The sequence below is a fragment of the Pan troglodytes genome, chromosome 12, assembly GCF_028858775.2.
Source record: "Pan troglodytes isolate AG18354 chromosome 12, NHGRI_mPanTro3-v2.0_pri, whole genome shotgun sequence".
Taxonomy (NCBI): Eukaryota; Metazoa; Chordata; class Mammalia; order Primates; family Hominidae; genus Pan; species Pan troglodytes.
Window position 1 is genome coordinate 12,528,249 of NC_072410.2, and position 7,010 is coordinate 12,535,258.

General features: G+C 46.8%; 1 long non-coding RNA gene across 1 annotated transcript in view; it reads left to right on the top strand.

The window, feature by feature from the left end:
* LOC134807862 (uncharacterized) overlaps positions 1 to 5,601 on the top strand; it is a 39,479-nt gene extending 33,878 nt beyond the window's left edge. Inside the window, exon 4 of the long non-coding RNA XR_010149267.1 lies at positions 5,301 to 5,601. This is a non-coding gene — a long non-coding RNA (uncharacterized LOC134807862). The remainder of the gene's footprint in view (positions 1 to 5,300) is intronic.
* Positions 5,602 to 7,010: the final 1,409 nt, after the last annotated feature.

Genomic DNA, 7,010 nt, shown 5'->3' on the forward strand with positions numbered 1-7,010 from the left:
AGGAAGCTTCTCTGAGCAGTATAGGTAAATCAATGTAGACCCACAACAGTGTTTTCCCCACTGGACCTGGTGATGCCACTTGGAGGGAAAACAGGTGGGCCCAGCCCAAACTCAAACACTGTCTGCCCTGAACCCTCAGCAATCCACACCTAAGTGGCTGAAGTCAGGGGACTTCATGCTGCTAATGTCAGGGGACTTCATGCTGCTCAGATCAGTGGCTCTCAAGTCGACCTCCATTCTGAACATGGCATTGGGAAGGGGTCTCTCTGCCAAATCGGCTCCTGCTGTATATTTGGGAGTCACACAGACACATCTACTACCTCTAGCGTCCCTCAAGAGTTTGCTGCTGCACAAATACAAAATCAAGTCGTCCTGGTTTCTCAGTGTCTTTCCTGAAGCTGTTGTAGATGAGTAATGCCTGCTTGCTTTGCCTAGGCTCAGGGCACTGTGCTCCTAGGACTAGTGGCCACAACCTTGTCCTGCTGAAGGCCTGCAGGAAGCCCTTGGGACACGAGCACTTCCACTGTCTGGTGCTCTTGAACTGGTTATTTTAGGGAGATAGGGTGTGTCCAGCTATGGGCTGGTCTCTGTGGGGCTGTGACAATTCAAAGTGACAGTAAAGGGACTCAGTGTTAAAAGGTTCTCTGTGCCAGGGGTGCCTGGTGGCAGAGGCTGAGATGGATGGGTCCCAACACATCTGCCCTGCCTTACCTGTGCTCTCTAGCTACGCCCTCATCCATCTGAAGCATGTGGGTTGAAGGGGGAGGCAAGTAAGGCTATCCATGCACAAGGCTGCCCCACCCTGTGGTCTGGCAGTAGTGCATGTCTCTTTATTTTTATTTCTTTTTAAGCTCTGGGATACATGTGCAGAATGTGCAGGTTTGTTACATAGGTATATATGTGCCATGGTGGTTTACTGCACCCATCAACCCGTCATCTAGGTTTTAAGCCCCGAATGCATAAGGTATTTCTCCTAATGCTATCCCTCCCCTTGCCCCCACTCCCCGACAGGCCCCAGTGTGGATGTTCCCCTCCCTAGGTCCGTGTGTTCTCATTGTTCAACTCCCACTTATGAGTGAGAGCATGCAGTGATTGGTTTTCTGTTCCTGTGTTAGTTTGCTGAGAATGATGGTTTCCAGCTTCATCCATGTCCCTACAAAGGACATGAACTCATCCTTTTTATGGCTGCATAGTATTCCATGGTGTATTTGTGCCACATTTTCTTAATCCAGTCTATCACTGATGGACATTTGGGTTGGTTCCAAGTCTTTGCTATTGTGAATAGTGCCGCAATAAACATACGTGTGCATGTGTCCTTATGGTAGCATGATTTATAATCCTTTGGGTATATACCCAGGAATGGGATTGCTGGGTCAAATGGTATTTCTAGTTCTAGATCCTTGAGGAATCGCCACACTGTCTTCCACAATGGTTGAACTAATTTACACTCCCACCAACGTGTAAAAGCATTCCTATTTCTCCACATCCTCTCCAGCATCTGTTTCCTGCTGTAGACACTCGAGGGAATCTCCTGGTGTGTGGGTTGCAAAAACTGTGAGAAAAGCGTAGTATCTGGGCTGGATAGTACCGTCCCTCATGGCACAGTCCCTCGTGGCTTCCCTTGGCTAGGGGAGGGAGTTCCCCAGCCCCTTGCGCTTCCCTGGTGAGGTAACGCCCCACCCTGCTTCTAATCACCCTCCGTGGGCTGCACCCACTGTCTAACCAGTCCCAGTGAGATGAACCGAGTACCTCAGTTGGAAATACAGAAATCACTCACCTTCTGCATTGGACTTGCTGGCAGCTGCAGACTGGAGCTGCTCCTATTCAGCCATCTTGCCAGATCCCCTTTATTTCTATTTCTATTTCTTTTTTTCTTGCCCACTCTCTTGTCTCCTTTATCTGGCACTCCACTTGCCACAAAAGAACCATGCCTTCTCCACACGATCCTAGTAGAAATATCTCTCAGTGTCTCACCTGCCCTTAACACATCGTCTTTTCAATATAAACATAGGAAAGAGAATCTCTCTTTCTCTTTCTGGGCTCCTGTACTCAAAGGCCCATGAATTCCACCATCTCCTTGAAACTAAGCAGAGCTGGGGCTAGGAGGAGACACAGTGCTGCAGTGCTAGTGGCATTGTTTAAAGCCCTGAGGTCCAGCTGAGTTGCAAGCCAGCTGATCCCTTGGGAAGTCTAGCTGTATGAATCAATAAATGTTCCATTTTTACTTCAAAGAAAAAAGTTGACAGAGGGAGAACGAAAGGAAACAGGCCCTTTATAACAATACAGCCATCACTATGTAGAGACTACAATCCTCTAAAGAAGTCCTGCCTTAGGGGGCCCGGTCTAGGGACCTTTTGCCACTCATCAATCCAGAGGGAGCTGACTGAGTGACAGCTCTCCAGTGGGAGCAGGGTTGGGGGTGCTGACTGGGACCACAGTGGGGGCCTGGCAGCATGATGAAGCAAGAAAGCAAAGCTGGGCTCTAGTACCAAATCCACGTCCTAGGAAGGAACTCCACTTCTGGGACTAATGGCAGAAGCTCAGACTAAGACGTAATACGTGTTTGTCCAGAGTTGACAGCAGACTCCAAACAAGTTATCAGAAATGTGGAAGTAGGAAAGTATAGTTGAAGATGATGAAGGATTAGGATGCTCCCCTACCCATAAATGCATCAAGACCCCGAAAGCAGAATCCAGGGAAGGGTACTTGGAAAGAATGGCAGCCACAAGCTCTGCTTCCAGGGACCACAGCTCTGGGTTAGGAATTAGAACAGGATTCTGGGTCCATAAAGGTAAGCATCTAAGAGCAAGAAAGGGTTCCATGCTTTGGAGAAAGACCTGGGAATGAGAAAGGATGCAATATAGAAACAGCAAGTGGAGACCAAAGCAGGAGTCCAGTTCTGAATCTGGCACCACTGGGAGAAGAGTGACTTGACTCTGCAAGTGGGGTCCAGTTCAGATAAAGAATGAGGGTGGTTCACTCCAAGAGCAGAGACACTTTGGAAATCGCATGCCAGGACCACTCAGGTCGGGTTTAAAATATGAGTTTGTCCGGGTCAGCCTTGCTCCTTTTAGCTGGCTTAACATACCCCCTCTCTGGCCAGCACACCACTGAGCTGCCAGCCCGACTCTGTCAATGACATCACTCAACAGAGCCTTCTTGACTTGCTCCCCAAATGCTCCTATGTCAGTTTAGTTCCCACCCCATTGCTGCTTCCTGGTTCCATCCCCTATCCTGAACAATTCAAGATTTGCTCTTTCCTCCATGAAGCCCTGGCCCCTTGGCTGCTTCCTTGACTTGGATCTTCTCTTCCATTTCTCTCTGCACCAAGTGTTTCCTGTGGTGACTAAACACACAGATGTGGGAGGTGTAATAATTAAAGAAAGAGGAAAGAAACACGAAGGGTGGCTTGATGGTTAACAAGGACAGGTTTATTTTAGAAAACAAACCTAGGAGGGGGTTTTGGCCAAGTTAGGTTAGAGCCCCACTTTCTTACAGGCTAAGAGTTTTTAAGGATTCAGGGTGGGAGAGTTTACTAGAGGCTTGGACTGTTTTTGTGTCTCTTTGTTGTGCTTGTTTGGGAGGGAGAGTTGTGTGTTTTCATACACCTTTCTGCAACTGCAGGCAGACCCCCGAGTCTGCTTTTAGCTTCCCTATCTTAGTGGACCTGAAGGGAAAGGAATGTGCTTATTCAGGCCTACTGTTTTACTGGGGCCCATTGTATGACAGTGAAGTTTGGCAGTTACCCAAGAGAATTCCCCCCACCTGCCTCTGTGCCCGAGCTGTTTTATCTGTGTTTTACCATCTGCTCTTTCTGGCTGCTTGTAGTTAGAAGAGAAGTGATTCCCTTGAGATGCATGAGGCTAGAAAGGGAGCTAGAACTTAAAGCGGTGGTGTTTGTCCAAGATGACAGTGTTCCTGCTCTGTCAGGGGGATCAATGGGCCCAGACTTAGCGGGGGGTGTTGGAAGGCAGAGAATGGGATGTAGCAGGGTCTGAAGAGTTCCTTCCACTATGCGGCCATTCTCCTGGCTTAGGGATTCCCGGGTACCGTCGGGAAGGGGAAACATTGAAGGAAGTAAGGTTTCTAAACTTGTCATCGGGATAGAACTCGGGAAATACTCTCTCCCGACTGATCTTTCTTGGTTATATAGGCTGCCCTACAAATCTGTATACAGTTAAACACAAAGGATGCACAGGGAGTGGGTTCTGATAGCATATCTCTGATTTTTCCTAAGGAAGTGGTGCTCTTAGTAGTGAGTCTGAAGGAATAGTTTAGGTAGGATTATTTTCTGTGTTCCCTGCTGCCAAGGTGCTACCTGGAGGTTTTCTCTTTTGCTTGGAGACCTTTATGGCTGAGTTCTTCTCCACCCCACTCCCACTTTTCCTCTTCCTCTTGCTTCTAATTCTGCATTTGCTCAAAAAGTTTAATAACTATTAAACTGTTTACTCCGCCCTGTTTTTCATACCTCCTCCTTTACCCACCTCTGCCTTCTCCCAAGCAAACCAACCAGTGTTAAAATAATAATAATAATCTTTCTTATCTTTCTCCTAATCACATGGAAATGTGAATTTTTGACCTTTGTTTTTACAGTGTTGGGATTATTTTTTCACTTCCGCCTCTTGCTTTTCACATGTAATTGAACAGAGGAGAAGTGCTTCCAAGTCATTGCTGTAAACCAGACTCAATTTTTTAATGTGTAAAATATTTTGGGGTAAGAGTGTTTCAGAACTTCACTGCTGCCTGCTTGTTTGAGCACACACTTTGTTTCCCGCAGGGAGTCACTGCCCGGGGGTGGCAGAACACCTTTTGCACACCCCTCGCCTGCCATTGAGCTTCATTCCTTGGATTCTGTCCCTGGGAGAGGGCTGGCTGAGTTTGTTTTTGTTTGGTTTTGTAGATAGATATGGACATTACTTTCCAAAACCGCTGTAGCAATTGTCAATCCCAGCGGCAACATTTGGGAGTATAATTTTTTCCCGGATGGGACCATGAGCCTAGTTTTGCAGCACTTGGGTTGATGGGGCCTGATAAAAATGGGTTACACAAAAATGGCTCGTTCATTAGGATTTCACAGAAAACCCTAAAGGGCATCCAGAATGCCGTTTAAACCAACCCATACCAGCATTACCTTGGGAATAAGGCATGAAGCACATTCTTGACCTATTCGTAGGTGGGAGGATCGCATTCATTCCACTCTCATAAGCAGCTAAATAAACTCACTATACAGTTAAACTTTACCCTTAAACAACTCTTATCATAACTTATAGCTATTTTTTTTTCTTTTTCTTTTTTTTTAGAGACAAGGTCTCACTCTGACACCCAGGCTGGAGTGCAGTGGTGTGATCACAGCTCACTATAACCTCGACAGTGAGATCCTGAGCTCAAGTGATCGTCTCCCCTCAGCCTCCCAAAGTGATGGAATTATAGGCGTGAGCTACTGTACCCGGCCACTGTTGCTGTTTTGAAAGGGAGCCCTCCTCTCCCCTACCACATTCTATATTAAGAAATTCCAAATTAAATGAAGAGATAAAAAATTCAAGGTTAATAAGTTAGTAACTGTTCATGTAATGATAATAAAAATAAGAGTCAATGTTGTAAGAGGTGTATTAAACCGTATAAATTGTCCTGGCTGAAGTGTGGGGGGCGAGGGTACCCCATTGACTGATGTATATGTAAAATAAAGTCAAAACTCTTGTTAATGTCTCAAAGACAACTACGAACAGAGTTAGGGTTCATTGGCTCACTGCCTCAAGGGGAGCCAGCATGCTATGGAAAACACGTCTCCCTGAGAAAGCACTAGAAGGACTGGTTGTAGGATTCGGGTTTGTGTTAGGTCATTATATGGGCCAGGGTGTGGGGGTTCCAAGAAGCAGGCATTTGTTGTGGATTGGGTGCTGTCAGGAAGCAGGTATACATTTGTGAGTGGCCTTGTTTCATGAGAACATTCTGTGAAGTTGTTTATGTTCAACGAGACACGACCGCAGCCTAGTGACAGGCCAACTCTTGACTGTGAGGAGTTGCATTTCTCTTTCTCCCATGGAAGAAATTGAGTTCATAGAGGACAGATGATTTGACCAGCAGACCTGCGTCCCCCTCAACAGCTGGGTAACTCCCATTAGGTGTCCTGCCCTGTCAGACCCTCTTCACCCACCTTGAATGGTTGGTGTCAAGAAAACAACTGGCACTTAGAAATTAGTCCCTAGAGGTAAGGGAAATATGGCCAAACTGAAGAGTTATTTGGGACCTGTATTCATTTGCTAGGGCCACCATAAGAAATTACCCCAAACTGAGGGGCTTAAACAACAGAAATTTCTTTTTTCACAGCTCTGGAGGCTGAAGTCTGAGCTCAAGGTGTTGACAGGGTGGCCTTCTTCTGAGGGCCATGAAGTAAGAGTGTGTTCCAGGCCTCTCTCCTTGGCTTGCAGGTGGCCGTCTTCTCCTTGCCTCTCCACGTTGTCTTCCCTCATACGTGCCTGCGTCCAGGTTTCCTTTTCCTGTAAGGACACTAGTCGTATTGAATTAGGGCCCACTCTAATCACCTCATTTTAACTTAATTACTTCTTTAAATACTCCATCTCCAAAATAAGGTTACATCCTGAGGTATTGGGGTTAGGACTTCAATATATATGAATTTGAGGGGAGGGACAGGGTAGATCAGAGGATCTAGCTCTGTGAAGATGGAGGCTTCCCTCCCACCAGGAGCGAAACTGCAAGAAAAGCTCATAGAAATACAACAGGTCATTATTGTCAAGCGCGTCCGTGTGAAGAGACCACCAAAACAGGCTTTGTGTGACCAAGAAGGCTGTTGGGTACTAGTGGGCTGAATCTGAAAAGAGAGTCAGAGAAGGGAGATAGGAGAGGGGCAGCTTTACGGGACTGGGGTAGGCAGTGGAAAGTTACCAGTTAGAGGTGGTTATCTATTGTTAGCAGGGGAGAGGGTCACAAGGTGCATGGTGGAGAGATCGTAAGACTCATCGTCCAGAAGAACAATGTCATAAGGTCGACTG